We start from the raw sequence: 16,685 nt of genomic DNA, 5'->3' as shown, positions 1-16,685 counted from the left end.
GTAACAACTAATTTAGACCTCCATCTTTTTATATATACAATTGGGATTATGTTTTCCAGTGTGCATTACTTTGCATTTATCAAACATATCCCATGTTTGGTATGCTTTTCAAAGCACTGATTGCTTGTTCTTACCCTTGCCATTTCTGCTTGGGTTTTTGCATTAACTCAATCGTTCTGACCACTTAGAAAGAACCAGTAAAAATAATTCTATGACAAAATTGCTGATTGGAGGTGGGGTGGCACTGCTGAGCAGCAGATCTCTGTCAAGCTTGAAGGCAATTCTGTATCCAGTTTCTACACTTGGTCAGAAAGTGCTGCCCATGTGTAACAAAATGGTACAGCATAAAACAACGGAGTGCAAATGTTGTAAGCAAGCTCATAAATTAAATAACATCCACTATGAAAGAAAATCCATGTGCATTATAGCACACATTTATTGCACAACCCTACTGGATAACAGCTGCAATCCGTGTTCAGTTACTGAAGTCTCTGCCTCAGAGATTTTACCCAGAGAGATTTTAGCTACAACTGTACAGAGGGACAAAATGAGGTTGGAGAACTAACTGTTTGCACTTAAGCCATCATTGTGTCAAACTAGAATTATTTGGGATTCCAATCCCAAATTACTTTTACTGTGGCTTAATAGGAAGAGGACACACCCGTTATTCTTGTAAACTAGAACGTATGGTACACAAGAGATATGAAATAACAAGCCAAATATTTATGCATGTGGCTGGGGCACTGTGGGCAAACAATCCTACTTCCAATACAGCTCACATATCATCTGGGCATGGTTACTAAGCTTCTCCAAGCCTAGTGTGAATTCAGCTCCAGAGACATTTTGCGTAACTAGTTCCCAGCAGAAGAAACTGCCAGCTTCACAACAGCCAGTGGTGGAGTCAGAATGAGAAGCCTGGAAGTAGCTAGCAATTAGTAGCAGTTAATAAGAATTTAATAACTTAAAAGCCTTAGAGCCAAACTGAACAGAGAACTACATTCTAACCAACAAATCAAAACCTGCAGGAAACGGTGGCTTTAAAGCCATTTGGCATTGGGAAGTTACAGGCAAGGTTTGGAAGTAAATGTATGCTAATGGAGTCATTATGGGCTATATTGGCTCCAAACGGCTGAAAAGTCAATCACCTGGAATAACTATCACAAGGTTCCATGGGAGAGAGATGTGTGAGGAGATGAGCCCTCACTGCTACCCTAAATAGCACCAGAAACCAAAGCAGTCCTCCCTCCCCCTTCCCCCTCAGCCCACCTTCAATTCTGGAATAAGGGAAGTATAAGCCACACCTTCTCCATCCTTGTGCAGGCCTCAGTGCTCACCCAGGGATAAATCAGGCCCTCAGTCACTCTGTTGACGAGGGTGCTAAAGGAGTTGGCAGATCTGATTGAAAACTCACGGTGATCAAGGGAGGCCCCAGATGACTGGAAAAAGGCTAATGTAGTGCCCATCTTTAAAAAAGGGAAGGAGGAGGATCCGGAGAACTACAGGCCAGTCAGCCTCACCTCAGTCCCTGGAAAAATCATGGAGCAGGTCCTCAAGGAATCAATTCTGAAGAACTTGGAGGAGAGGAAAGTGATCAGGAACAGTTGGGAATTGGTCCTGCTTTGAGCAGGGGGTTGGACTAGATGACCTCCTGAGATTCCTTCCAATCCTGATATTCTATGATTCTATGATTCTAAAGCACTTAAGTGAGTTAGGAGCACAAGTCCCACTGAATGTCAACCCAGGGGCTGCTCTAATTGCACCAGGGTCTCAGAAGGCCCTCAGCAGACCCAGAATTCAGAGGCTGCAAGGTGGTAGAAAGCCTGAGGAGAACAGAATCTAGTCCCCAATCTCTGAGGCCCAGATCAAAGGTATTTAGGCTCCCCACTTCCACTGAAATCACTGGAAACTAGGCACATAAATGCCTTGGAGGATCTGGACCCAAGTCATAAGCCCACAATGCCTCTACTTCTTGTCACTTAAACTCAGCTTTCCCATCTGCAAAATGGGTATCATCCTACCTGAGGCTGTGGGAATCTGACATCTGGCACATTCGGGGGACATTGCGTATGGCAAAAATCTTTATCGGGCAGGGGAGCTGCAGCTCAGGGATTACATGATGAGTCAAGACATGAGTCAAGATACAGTTCCTGGTATCAAAGGCTGTGAACAGACATGGTGACATCATGATTGACACCTCTCCAGCAGCCGTAGCTAGGAGTGGATCAATTACTAACAATAACATCACCCTCTCCACGCTGTATTGCCCTGATATCTGTGTTATCTACCCAGAGCTGATAGGCGCTGCCTGATTCACTGCCAGGCGCTTCCTTTTAGCTGGGATTGTGCAGTATACTTCCTTGTAGAGGTCGGACACAGAGGCCAAGAACCATACACCATGACTGTTCCAGGAATGATGCTGGATTTGTTTATGCAAACATGGCAGCAACAACACTGAAGCTGAATGGTGATTATGGGGAGCTAACATCTAACATGCAGAAAAGTGTGTGGAGATTCATGGGCTGTTAAGTTACAGCCCAATGTCTTAACGACAAGCTCATTACATGAGTGAGATGGTAACAGATCCAGACTGTACTTAAGAACATGTCTGAGATAGAAACATAGGGTTGAAAGGGACCTTAGGAGGTCATCTGGTCCCACCCCCTGCTCAAAGCAGGACCAATCCCCAGACAGATTTTTACCCAGTTCTCTAAATGGCTCCCTCAACGAGGGAATTCACAACTCTGGGCTTATCAGGCTAATGCTCAAGCCACTGAGCTATCCCTCCCCCCGATGAAAGCCTGACTCTGGCACTGATTAGCAGACGGCATCCTCTGTGGAAATGCCAGTTACTGCTGGAGTGCCCACGTATGCCTGCACCCATGGGCTGAGCCAGGAGCTCCCTTGCCCTGTTGTGAGGAAGAGAGGTGCTGTACAGCACTATGTGCGGCGAAGCAGAGAGCCCTGTATTAAGGCTGGCTAATACTTTCCAATATAAAAATTCTTGGGATGGTTTCTTTCAAGAGTACTTGCATGTCCCTGGGCTGTAGCAGGACTTGAGCTCTGGCTAAGGAACAGTCTTGGGGTCAAGGAGGTGCCTTTTCCTGGCCTCATCCACCCTGCTCTGAGTTATACACTGTTGAGACACCATCTCCCATCTATGGGTCGCTTGGTTTCAACAGCGTGCCCCACAGCCTCAACATTCTCCAGCCCTGGGCATGCACCAGCCTGGTGTCTCACTTCAGCCTGGCACACAGACCTCAATCACCAGCCAGACTGCATCCATCTCCTTCGGCTTTCCCCTGCAGGGCCGCCGGGGGGGGGGGGGCAGGGGGGCAATTTGCCCCAGGCCCCGCAGAGGCCCCCACGGGAGTTTTTCGGGGCCCCTGGAGCGGGGTCCTTCACTCGCTCCAGGGGCCCTGGAAAACTCTCGCAGGGCCCGGGCCCCCAGAGCTTCTTCCGCTCCGGGTCTTCGGGGGCAGAAAGACCCCCCACCGCCAAATTACCGCCGAAGACCCGTCACTTCGGCGGCAGGTCCCGCTTCGGTGATAATTCAGCGGCGGGGGGCCCCCACTGCGGGTCTTCGGGGCACTTCAGCAGTGGGTCCCAAAGCAGAAGGACCCCCCCACCGCCGAATTACCGCCAAAGCGGGGGCCCCTGCCGCCAAAGACCCCAGGCCCCCTGAATCCTCTGGGCAGCCCTGTTCCCCTGTGGGCTAGGAAACAGGCACTGTGCTGGGACCCAGGAGCCCATGAGCCCTAGACTGTCATTTTACAGACTGGGGCTAAGACTTCTGGCAAGGTTAGTTCTGTGGCTTGCGTGGGCGCAGCCTGTACGGACTGCTCAGGGCTCAAAGCCTGATAATGCAGGTCATGAACTGACTGTTTACTGGAAGTGACTTTTGCCTTTTTCACCCCTAGGAAATGGCATTAAAAAACCATAACTGAGGTTGCAGAATCAAGCACCTGACAGTTGGAAAATGCCAATTTTAACCTTGCTTCTGCAGCCTTAATTCATCCCCCTTGTGCCTCTGCATCCCCCACCCAGTCTTTAATCACATGACCACATGCTCTAACCCTGCCTCACTCTGCGAGAAGAGTCTGACGTGACAGGGCAGAGGTTGGGTGGGTGCACACCGGCCTATGGTGGGTGCACTTTGCTGCTGTTCAGCAAACTAATTAATAATGTTTACATGGAATAATAGTTCCCCATAAACCTGGGATGCAGCCCTGCGGCCTAGCATAGGTCGCGTACTCCTTCTGCCCAAGTGCCCATCTTTGGAGGGGAATTTGGGATCTAATCTCAGGTCCACCCCTGTAAGGAGGGACAGGCGGCAGGTCTGAGCAGGCAGTGGCTGCCCCGGTCACAGAAACACTGGGAGTCACGTAAGCCACCACCAAAGCCGGGGAAAGCAGAGGGCACCACTCCGTTTGGGACGGTGGACAAACGGCTGCACCATTTGCCAGCAGGTGCTAAGCTCAGAGAGCAGCTGAGCAGGGCAGCACGCTGCCAGCACACCCCCTGGTGGCGGAATGCAGACTAGTGCCATATGACTTGCAGCACTCATCTAAGAGCTGCAGAGCCACAAGGGGTGTTGCGTTGGGGGAACAGGGTGGGACGACAGGGTCTCCAATGCACTAGTACCATGCCACAACACAACTTCCGGAGACAGCCCCAGCCCCAGCCCCTCCCCTGGCTACCAGGTGAGGAGCTAGGTAGCCTTCTCTCTTCCTTTCTCTCCATCCCCTTCTGGCCTCAGGCAGGGAACCAGAGCCCTGTGCACTCCCTACAGCGGGGAAGGGTCACTCCTACACCTCTTGCTGGAGGATCCCCACTTACTGATCAGAGGGGCCCAACTTTTCTGTAGCTTTCCCTCCTGGGATGGGGGGGGGGGTCACAGGTGCTGCCACAGTGAGTCCAAGCCAGGCTCCATCCAGTCTAGGGCCCAACAGCAGGCCTCCCTGGAGGGCTCAAGAATCCCCACACTGGACAACGATGCACTAAGCCAGCCACAGCTGTAGCCTACTCCCGAGCACAGGATATCAGGGCCCTGAAGGCCAGGGTTTAGATACCGTCTAAACAAGCACCTGTGGAACTGTGCATGGAATTCTTCCAATTCCTAGAAATGTCTAATCCTTTTGGGGGATCCTCCTATGTCCTTGGCTCAACAATGTCATGTGGCAGCGAGTTCCCCAGGTGAATTATGGGTGGTGTAAAAAAGTATTTTCTTTCATCCTTTTTATTTCAATGACTGTTCATACATCCATCTACCTACACCACACACACCCCTTAACCCTCTCTATGTATCTGGTTCAAATTATTTTAATTTTTTTTAACTGAAGCATGGGGCATTGATAACACTTTTCACTGGGAAAAACAAACATTTTTATTTAAATGTTTCATTTGTCAAAGAAAATTTCAAAATAAACCATTTTGCCAGGATTGGGCCCATGTTAAGAGCACTGTGAAAAAGTCAAAGTGCTTGAAACGATGGGAAACTAGAAGTGGGGCTGGTGCTGTTCTTCTCGGAGGATGTGATTCTCACTGACACTAATGCCATGCCTACACGTATGGCACTGCAGCAGCCCAATACAGCCACGCCGCTGCAGCACGCCTGGTGAAGACGCTCTATGCTGACGGGAGAGAGCTCTCCCATCGCCATAAAAACAACCCACCTCCGCAAGTGGCAGAAGCGATGTCAGCAGGCGACACTTTCCAGCTGACACAGCACTGTGCACATGAGCACTTATGTCGGTGTAACTATGTCGCCCAGCAGAGGGTGGTTTATTCACACCCCTGAAGTGACGTAAGTTATGCCAACATAGGCTACACAGGAAGGCTGCACCTCGTTAAAGCAGTATTAACTGCTCCATGGACACCCTTATTCCGGTTGAAGAGGGGCTCGTTTCTGTCCAGTTTAATTGATTCCTAGGGCTTGTCTACATGGCAAGTTACTATGAGGCAAGCTGGGGTTTGAATCTGCAGTGTGCCAACTTGTTGCGCAGTATCAGCCCCTGGGGTACATTCAGTGCACAGTAGCAGTGTCCACAGGGGATGTGTAGACACCACAAGCTGGTGTGCTGTAGATTTAGACCCTGTCTCGCAGTGCAGAAACTCACAATGGGGATAAGTCCCTAACTAAAATTACGCTACAGCAAAGTCTGGTTTAAAACTGAGATCACAGTGTCCACAAAGACTTTGGCACTGTTGTGGCATGGCACCCACCTCTCGTGAGTGCCGCCTTCTGGACGGGTGTGTCAGCGTCCCACGCCTGGCCTCAGGCTGTACCCCCCAGGGCTTCCTCCCTGGAGGCAATGCTTTTGCCCTCTTACTCCATTCTGGCCCCAGCTCTCCAACCAGGCCTCTTAACAGTTCATATCCCCTTGTGGGGGCTTATCTCTGTCCAACAGTAGGCCACTTCCCCAGGGGCCTATGGGGGGACCCAGGCCCACGCCCTATTTCAGGTTTCAGCCCAGGAACCCTAAGAATAGCATCCACATGCCACTATGTCGCTTTAACTACACTGCTTTCCGTTCTCTGGGCCATTTCCCCCAGCAGGGATGGATTAACCTTTTGTGGGCCCCTATGTAGTCAGTGTGGGCTCCGAGTGTGGGCCTGGTGTGGCAGTGCCATAGTATACCCAGTACTGAATCTCAGACATTTTTCATTTTGATCACACCCCTCTACATGACTGTATGCATTGCCACACACAGCTCCCTCAGCCCCCCGTTTTTCTCATTGAGCTGTACACCCATGTGAGTTTACCTGTGTCCACAGTGAGCAGAACTTTCATAGTGATCAGGGAAACTCCCCACAGATTTATCTCCTTCCTCATTCAGACCTTCACTAGCCATGTCTCCAGTACCACCCTATGTCACCAGTCACTGCATGTGGTTCTGGTCTCAGCTCAAAGTTCCAAAGCCAGCAGATACTGGATCAATTCTGATAAATCCCTCCCTGCCATTTGAGCAAGCCACTTGCAAACACCATTTCCCCAAAGTGAGGACTTAGCCCTTGGGAATCTGAAGACACCAGCCTCTCTCTCTCTGCTCCCATCTACATGCTGGTCTGCTACCTGATCACCACACCTCTCCCCATGCTTGTTTCCTTTCTACCTTGGACATACTCCCCAACCAGCTGGGGCCATTCTCCCGCTGCAAGCCTGACCTGCTTCCTCTTTCCCTGCTTCCCTTGTGTGGAAGCCAGTAAATAATTAACAGGGTTTTGAAGAGATCTTAATGAATGTTAGTTAGCATGAGTTAGGTTAACTGTGACCCTGGTGACGTGAGGAAGCAAGATAATGTAAGACAGAGTGAATTGTGTGAAAGTTATTACGACCTTGCAATATGCAGTCTTGCAGTCTTGTTTTTCTAGTGAGATAGCAGAAAAGCTTATGTATAAACAAAATGTATTTGTTGCTTTTTACTGTCTGTATTATTGCTAGAAATTGTCTGAAACAACGGTATAAAGGCTTGATGTAATTGTTTACCAGTTGAGAGACCTGTCCAGGACCCTGTGTCCTATGGCACTCTCTCCCTCCATTGTAATTACTGGAGAAATAATAAAGTATTTAATTTTGCTGCACCCAAACAAAAAGCGAGAACAAGTTTTTCTTTGACAATTTGGGGGCTCGTCCGGGATGGCAACGCCCACGGACCCACAGACAACTACTACGGATCATTCCCCTTCGAACCCCATGGCGCCACATGAGAGGTATGAGACCTTTTGAAATCTCTATTGGGGTATCGGAGGAGGACTTTCCGTGAGGACGTCTGTCTCTGTTGGGCTCACGCCATCTGAACTTATTGACTGTGCAGCAGGATCAGATGCAAAGTGGTATTGGGGAGAGGCCCCAATAAGGTTAGTTTATAGCAGTACTGTATTTTTTTTTGGAGTGGTAACAACTAATTTAGACCTCCATCTTTTTATATATACAATTGGGATTATGTTTTCCAGTGTGCATTACTTTGCATTTATCAAATATATCCCATGTTTGGTATGCTTTTCAAAGCACTGATTGCTTATCCTTACCCTTGCCATCTCTGCTTGGGTTTTTGCATTTACTCAATTGTTCTGACCACTTAGAAAGAACCAGTAAAAATAATTCTATGACAAAATTGCTGATTGGAGGTGGGGTGGCACTGCTGAGCAGCAGATCTCTGTCAAGCTTGAAGGCAATTCTGTATCCAGTTTCTACACTTGGTCAGAAAGTGCTGCCCATGTGTAACAAAATGGTACAGCATAAAACAACGGAGTGCAAATGTTGTAAGCAAGCTCATAAATTAAATAACATCCACTATGAAAGAAAATCCATGTGCATTATAGCACACATTTATTGCACAACCCTACTGGATAACAGCTGCAATCCGTGTTCAGTTACTGAAGTCTCTGCCTCAGAGATTTTACCCAGAGAGATTTTAGCTACAACTGTACAGAGGGACAAAATGAGGTTGGAGAACTAACTGTTTGCACTTAAGCCATCATTGTGTCAAACTAGAATTATTTGGGATTCCAATCCCAAATTACTTTTACTGTGGCTTAATAGGAAGAGGACACACCCGTTATTCTTGTAAACTAGAACGTATGGTACACAAGAGATATGAAATAACAAGCCAAATATTTATGCATGTGGCTGGGGCACTGTGGGCAAACAATCCTACTTCCAATACAGCTCACATATCATCTGGGCATGGTTACTAAGCTTCTCCAAGCCTAGTGTGAATTCAGCTCCAGAGACATTTTGCGTAACTAGTTCCCAGCAGAAGAAACTGCCAGCTTCACAACAGCCAGTGGTGGAGTCAGAATGAGAAGCCTGGAAGTAGCTAGCAATTAGTAGCAGTTAATAAGAATTTAATAACTTAAAAGCCTTAGAGCCAAACTGAACAGAGAACTACATTCTAACCAACAAATCAAAACCTGCAGGAAACGGTGGCTTTAAAGCCATTTGGCATTGGGAAGTTACAGGCAAGGTTTGGAAGTAAATGTATGCTAATGGAGTCATTATGGGCTATATTGGCTCCAAACGGCTGAAAAGTCAATCACCTGGAATAACTATCACAAGGTTCCATGGGAGAGAGATGTGTGAGGAGATGAGCCCTCACTGCTACCCTAAATAGCACCAGAAACCAAAGCAGTCCTCCCTCCCCCTTCCCCCTCAGCCCACCTTCAATTCTGGAATAAGGGAAGTATAAGCCACACCTTCTCCATCCTTGTGCAGGCCTCAGTGCTCACCCAGGGATAAATCAGGCCCTCAGTCACTCTGTTGACGAGGGTGCTAAAGGAGTTGGCAGATCTGATTGAAAACTCACGGTGATCAAGGGAGGCCCCAGATGACTGGAAAAAGGCTAATGTAGTGCCCATCTTTAAAAAAGGGAAGGAGGAGGATCCGGAGAACTACAGGCCAGTCAGCCTCACCTCAGTCCCTGGAAAAATCATGGAGCAGGTCCTCAAGGAATCAATTCTGAAGAACTTGGAGGAGAGGAAAGTGATCAGGAACAGTTGGGAATTGGTCCTGCTTTGAGCAGGGGGTTGGACTAGATGACCTCCTGAGATTCCTTCCAATCCTGATATTCTATGATTCTAAAGCACTTAAGTGAGTTAGGAGCACAAGTCCCACTGAATGTCAACCCAGGGGCTGCTCTAATTGCACCAGGGTCTCAGAAGGCCCTCAGCAGACCCAGAATTCAGAGGCTGCAAGGTGGTAGAAAGCCTGAGGAGAACAGAATCTAGTCCCCAATCTCTGAGGCCCAGATCAAAGGTATTTAGGCTCCCCACTTCCACTGAAATCACTGGAAACTAGGCACATAAATGCCTTGGAGGATCTGGACCCAAGTCATAAGCCCACAATGCCTCTACTTCTTGTCACTTAAACTCAGCTTTCCCATCTGCAAAATGGGTATCATCCTACCTGAGGCTGTGGGAATCTGACATCTGGCACATTCGGGGGACATTGCGTATGGCAAAAATCTTTATCGGGCAGGGGAGCTGCAGCTCAGGGATTACATGATGAGTCAAGACATGAGTCAAGATACAGTTCCTGGTATCAAAGGCTGTGAACAGACATGGTGACATCATGATTGACACCTCTCCAGCAGCCGTAGCTAGGAGTGGATCAATTACTAACAATAACATCACCCTCTCCATGCTGTATTGCCCTGATATCTGTGTTATCTACCCAGAGCTGATAGGTGCTGCCTGATTCACTGCCAGCCACTTCCTTTTAGCTGGGATTGCGCTCTATGCTTCCTTGTAGAGGTTGGACACAGAGCCCAAGATCCACAACCGTTCCAAGAATAACGCTGGATTTGTTTAAGAAAGGATGGCATGTGTCCTGAGATCTGTGTTATCTACCCAGAGCTGATAGGCACTGCCTGATTCACTGCCAGGCGCTTCCTTTTAGCTGGGATTGTGCAGTATGCTTCCTTGTAGAGGTCGGACACAGAGGCCAAGAACCATACACCATGACTGTTCCAGGAATGATGCTGGATTTGTTTATGCAAACATGGCAGCAACAACACTGAAGCTGAATGGTGATTGTGGGGAGCTAACATCTAACATGCAGAAAAGTGTGTGGAGATTCATGGGCTGTTAAGTTACAGCCCAATGTCTTAAAGACAAGCTCATTACATGAGTGAGATGGTAACAGATCCAGACTGTACTTAAGAACATGTCTGAGATAGAAACATAGGGTTGAAAGGGACCTTAGGAGGTCATCTGGTCCCACCCCCTGCTCAAAGCAGGACCAATCCCCAGACAGATTTTTACCCAGTTCTCTAAATGGCTCTCTCAACAAGGGAATTCACAACTCTGGGCTTATCAGGCTAATGCTCAAACCACTGAGCTATCCCTACCCCCTGATGAAAGCCTGACTCTGGCACTGATTAGCAGACGGCATCCTCTGTGGAAATGCCAGTTACTGCTGGAGTGCCCACGTATGCCTGCACCCATGGGCTGAGCCAGGAGCTCCCTTGCCCTGTTGTGAGGAAGAGAGGTGCTGTACAGCACTATGTGCGGCGAAGCAGAGAGCCCTGTATTAAGTCTGGCTAATACTTTCCAATATAAAAATTCTTGGGATGGTTTCTTTCAAGAGTACTTGCATGTCCCTGGGCTGTAGCAGGACTTGAGCTCTGGCTAAGGAACAGTCTTGGGGTCAAGGAGACGCCTTTTCCTGGCCTCATCCACCCTGCTCTGAGTTATACACTGTTGAGACACCATCTCCCATCTATGGGTCGCTTGGTTTCAACAGCGTGCCCCACAGCCTCAACATTTTCCAGCCCTGGGCATGCACCAGCCTGGTGTCTCACTTCAGCCTGGCACACAGACCTCAATCACCAGCCAGACTGCATCCATCTCCTTCGGCTTTCCCCTGCAGGGCCGCCCGGGGGGGGGGGGCGCAAGTGGGGCAATTTGCCCCAGGCCCCGCAGAGGCCCCCACGGGAGTTTTTCGGGGCCCCTGGAGCGGGGTCCTTCACTCGCTCCAGGGGCCCTGGAAAACTCTCGCAGGGCCCGGGCCCCCAGAGCTTCTTCCGCTCCGGGTCTTTGGGGGCAGAAGGACCCCCCACCGCCAAATTACCGCCGAAGACCCGTCACTTCGGCGGCAGGTCCCGCTTCGGCGGTAATTCGGCGGCGGGGGGCCCCCACTGCGGGTCTTCGGGGCACTTCAGCAGCGGGTCCCAAAGCAGAAGGACCCCCCCACCGCCGAATTACCGCCAAAGCGGGGGCCCCTGCTGCCAAAGACCCCAGGCCCCCTGAATCCTCTGGGAAGCCCTGTTCCCCTGTGGGCTAGGAACAGAGGCGGCTCTAGAAATCACGCTGCCCCAAGCAGCGCGGTGCGCTGCGCCGCCCTTCCCCGGTCCTGCGGCGGGTCCCCTCTTCCCGCGGCTCCGGTTGAGCTCCCGCAGGCATGCCTGCGGCAGGTCGACCGGAGCCCGGGACGAGGGGACCTGCCGCAGGCATGACTGGCCCAGCCTCCCGCCCTCCCCGGCGGCAGGGGATGCCCCCTACATTTTGCCGCCCTAGGCACCAGCTTGTTTTGCTGGTGCCTAGAGCCGCCCCTGGCTAGGAAACAGGCACTGTGCTGGGACCCAGGAGCCCATGAGCCCTAGACTGTCATTCTACAGACTGGGGCTAAGACTTCTGGCAAGGTTAGTTCTGTGGCTTGTGTGGGCGCAGCCTGTACGGACTGCTCAGGGCTCAAAGCCTGATAATGCAGGTCATGAACTGACTGTTTACTGGAAGTGACTTTTGCCTTTTTCACCCCTAGGAAATGGCATTAAAAAACCATAACTGAGGTTGCAGAATCAAGCACCTGACAGTTGGAAAATGCCAATTTTAACCTTGCTTCTGCAGCCTTAATTCATCCCCCTTGTGCCTCTGCATCCCCCACCCAGTCTTTAATCACATGACCACATGCTCTAACCCTGCCTCACTCCGCGAGAAGAGTCTGACGTGACAGGGCAGAGGTTGGGTGGGTGCACACCGGCCTATGGTGGGTGCACTTTGCTGCTGTTCAGCAAACTAATTAATAATGTTTACATGGAATAATAGTTCCCCATAAACCTGGGATGCAGCCCTGCGGCCTAGCATAGGTCGCGTACTCCTTCTGCCCAAGTGCCCATCTTTGGAGGGGAATTTGGGATCTAATCTCAGGTCCATCCCTGTAAGGAGGGACAGGCGGCAGGTCTGAGCAGGCAGTGGCTGCCCCTGGTCACAGAAACGCTGGGAGTCACGTAAGCCACCACCAAAGCCGGGGAAAGCAGAGGGCACCACTCCGTTTGGGACGGTGGACAAACGGCTGCACCATTTGCCAGCAGGTGCTAAGCTCAGAGAGCAGCTGAGCAGGGCAGCACGCTGCCAGCACACCCCCTGGTGGCGGAATGCAGACTAGTGCCATATGACTTGCAGCACTCATCTAAGAGCTGCAGAGCCACAAGGGGTGTTGCGTTGGGGGAACAGGGTGGGACGACAGGGTCTCCAATGCACTAGTACCATGCCACAACACAACTTCCGGAGACAGCCCCAGCCCCAGCCCCTCCCCTGGCTACCAGGTGAGGAGCTAGGTAGCCTTCTCTCTTCCTTTCTCTCCATCCCCTTCTGGCCTCAGGCAGGGAACCAGAGCCCTGTGCACTCCCTACAGCGGGGAAGGGTCACTCCTACACCTCTTGCTGGAGGATCCCCACTTACTGATCAGAGGGGCCCAACTTTTCTGTAGCTTTCCCTCCTGGGATGGGGGGGGGGGGTCACAGGTGCTGCCACATGAGTCCAAGCCAGGCTCCATCCAGTCTAGGGCCCAACAGCAGGCCTCCCTGGAGGGCTCAAGAATCCCCACACTGGACAACGATGCACTAAGCCAGCCACAGCTGTAGCCTACTCCCGAGCACAGGATATCAGGGCCCTGAAGGCCAGGGTTTAGATACCGTCTAAACAAGCACCTGTGGAACTGTGCATGGAATTCTTCCAATTCCTAGAAATGTCTAATCCTTTTGGGGGATCCTCCTATGTCCTTGGCTCAACAATGTCATGTGGCAGCGAGTTCCCCAGGTGAATTATGGGTGGTGTAAAAAAGTATTTTCTTTCATCCTTTTTATTTCAATGACTGTTCATACATCCATCTATCTACACCACACACACCCCTTAACCCTCTCTATGTATCTGGTTCAAATTATTTTAATTTTTTTTTAACTGAAGCATGGGGCATTGATAACACTTTTCACTGGGAAAAACAAACTTTTATTTAAATGTTTCATTTGTCAAAGAAAATTTCAAAATAAACCATTTTGCCAGGATTGGGCCCATGTTAAGAGCACTGTGAAAAAGTCAAAGTGCTTGAAACGATGGGAAACTAGAAGTGGGGCTGGTGCTGTTCTTCTCGGAGGATGTGATTCTCACTGACACTAATGCCATGCCTACACGTATGGCACTGCAGCAGCCCAATACAGCCACGCCGCTGCAGCACGCCTGGTGAAGACTCTCTATGCTGACGGGAGAGAGCTCTCCCATCGCCATAAAAACAACCCACCTCCGCAAGTGGCAGAAGCGATGTCAGCAGGCGACACTTTCCAGCTGACACAGCACTGTGCACATGAGCACTTATGTCGGTGTAACTATGTCGCCCAGCAGAGGGTGGTTTATTCACACCCCTGAAGTGACGTAAGTTATGCCAACATAGGCTACACAGGAAGGCTGCACCTCGTTAAAGCAGTGTTAACTGCTCCATGGACACCCTTATTCCGGTTGAAGAGGGGCTCGTTTCTGTCCAGTTTAATTGATTCCTAGGGCTTGACTACATGGCAAGTTACTATGAGGCAAGCTGGGGTTTGAATCTGCAGTGTGCCAACTTGTTGCGCAGTATCAGCCCCTGGGGTACATTCAGTGCACAGTAGCAGTGTCCACAGGGGATGTGTAGACACCACAAGCTGGTGTGCTGTAGATTTAGACCCTGTCTCGCAGTGCAGAAACTCACAATGGGGATAAGTCCCTAACTAAAATTATGCTACAGCAAAGTCTGGTTTAAAACTGAGATCACAGTGTCCACAAAGACTTTGGCACTGTTGTGGCATGGCACCCACCTCTCGTGAGTGCCGCCTTCTGGACGGGTGTGTCAGCGTCCCACGCCTGGCCTCAGGCTGTACCCCACAGGGCTTCCTCCCTGGAGGCAATGCTTTTGCCCTCTTACTCCATTCTGGCCCCAGCTCTCCAACCAGGCCTCTTAACAGTTCATATCCCCTTGTGGGGGCTTATCTCTGTCCAACAGTAGGCCACTTCCCCAGGGGCCTATGGGGGGACCCAGGCCCACGCCCTATTTCAGGTTCCAGCCCAGGAACCCTAAGAATAGCATCCACATGCCACTATGTCGCTTTAACTACACTGCTTTCCGTTCTCTGGGCCATTTCCCCCAGCAGGGATGGATTAACCTTTTGTGGGCCCCTATGTAGTCAGTGTGGGCTCCGAGTGTGGGCCTGGTGTGGCAGTGCCATAGTATACCCAGTACTGAATCTCAGACATTTTTCATTTTGATCACAGCCCTCTACATGACTGTATGCATTGCCACACACAGCTCCCTCAGCCCCCCGTTTTTCTCATTGAGCTGTACACCCATGTGAGTTTACCAGTGTCCACAGTGAGCAGAACTTTCATAGTGATCAGGGAAACTCCCCACAGATTTATCTCCTTCCTCATTCAGACCTTCACTAGCCATGTCTCCAGTACCACCCTATGTCACCAGTCACTGCATGTGGTTCTGGTCTCAGCTCAAAGTTCCAAAGCCAGCAGATACTGGATCAATTCTGATAAATCCCTCCCTGCCATTTGAGCAAGCCACTTGCAAACACCATTTCCCCAAAGTGAGGACTTAGCCCTTGGGAATCTGAAGACACCAGCCTCTCTCTCTCTGCTCCCATCTACATGCTGGTCTGCTACCTGATCACCACACCTCTCCCCATGCTCGTTTCCTTTCTACCTTGGACATACTCCCCAACTAGCTGGGGCCATTCTCCCACTGCAAGCCTGACCTGCTTCCTCTTTCCCTGCTTCCCTTGACATTCCTTTCCTACTGGTGACCTCTGTTCCTTGAGGCTAATTCCAGTTTCTTTATCTGCTCTAGTTTAATGGTCCCCAGTAGTCACAGAGCCACCTGCAGCTTCTCTGGCTATAGCCATGGGGCCAATTGCCAGCCTTAGACAGGTGCACCTACTAGCTGTGGGAGGGGCAGCAATTCCAAGGCTGAGCATGCTTGAACCTTGCAATGGCAGCACTAGGGACTCTTAATTCTCGGTGCTGGCCCTAGGCAGCTGCAGACTCTGCAGTTAAGTGCTTCCCTCCTCTAGGCCATGGCTTTAAGTAGATGAGATGTCCATCACCTGCAGCAGTGGCCACCACTTCCCACATACCCCTCAGCTAGCACAAAGTTGAGCAGAAAGTGCAGCCTGATTGATTTTGGAGGCTGGGGTGCCAGGAGGTTCCCATCCCTGAGCAGCAGCTCTGCAACAAGCTCACATGGCCCCCCTCCCCTGTGAGACCAGGACCCTGTGAAGACAGTGGACTTACCCTGTGTATAACCAGTTCTGTCCAAAGCCTGAAGTGAGTGGGAGTCTTTTCATTATCTTTAATGGGCTGTGTATAGAAGCAAAGGACCCCATTCTAGACTCTAGGAGCAAAGTGCATTCTATGCTGCACTGATTTGCTTTTGTAACAGGAAGGTCTCACATTACCTAGGGAATAAGCAACACCTCCAACAGCACCTAACTTTTTCTGAGAGGCTTCCCACCCAATTACTAAATGTAAACCTGCTTCGCTTACAAAGGCTGAAAATATCAGGTAGTATGGTCACAAAAGCAAGGCACTTCTGACTTCAGTAGGAATTTTGGATGTGCAAAGAACACAGACAGGACTGGTTCCTGCATGGTTACAGAACTGCAGTAAAGTGGAACAATTTTCAGCTTGTGTGATTGGAGGAGAGCTGGATCCATATTCTAAGACTGTCCCACATAAATGAGAAAAAGTTGGGGTGTCTTTTGTGGCAGAGCTCTGACCTTGCCCCCGTGAGTCCTGCGCTTCTAGGTGGTTTGTGCTAGCCTCAGTGGCTCACTGTGACCCTCCACATAGCCCTTCTCTCTCTAGGGCCAGGAGTACAGTCTACTAAGCCCGTTTCATCATAGGCCAGCAAGGAGGTTGGTGAGAGAACTCCCACA

Source organism: Mauremys reevesii, linkage group 10, assembly GCF_016161935.1.
Source record: "Mauremys reevesii isolate NIE-2019 linkage group 10, ASM1616193v1, whole genome shotgun sequence".
Taxonomy (NCBI): Eukaryota; Metazoa; Chordata; order Testudines; family Geoemydidae; genus Mauremys; species Mauremys reevesii.
Note: the sequence above shows the minus strand (reverse complement) of the source record.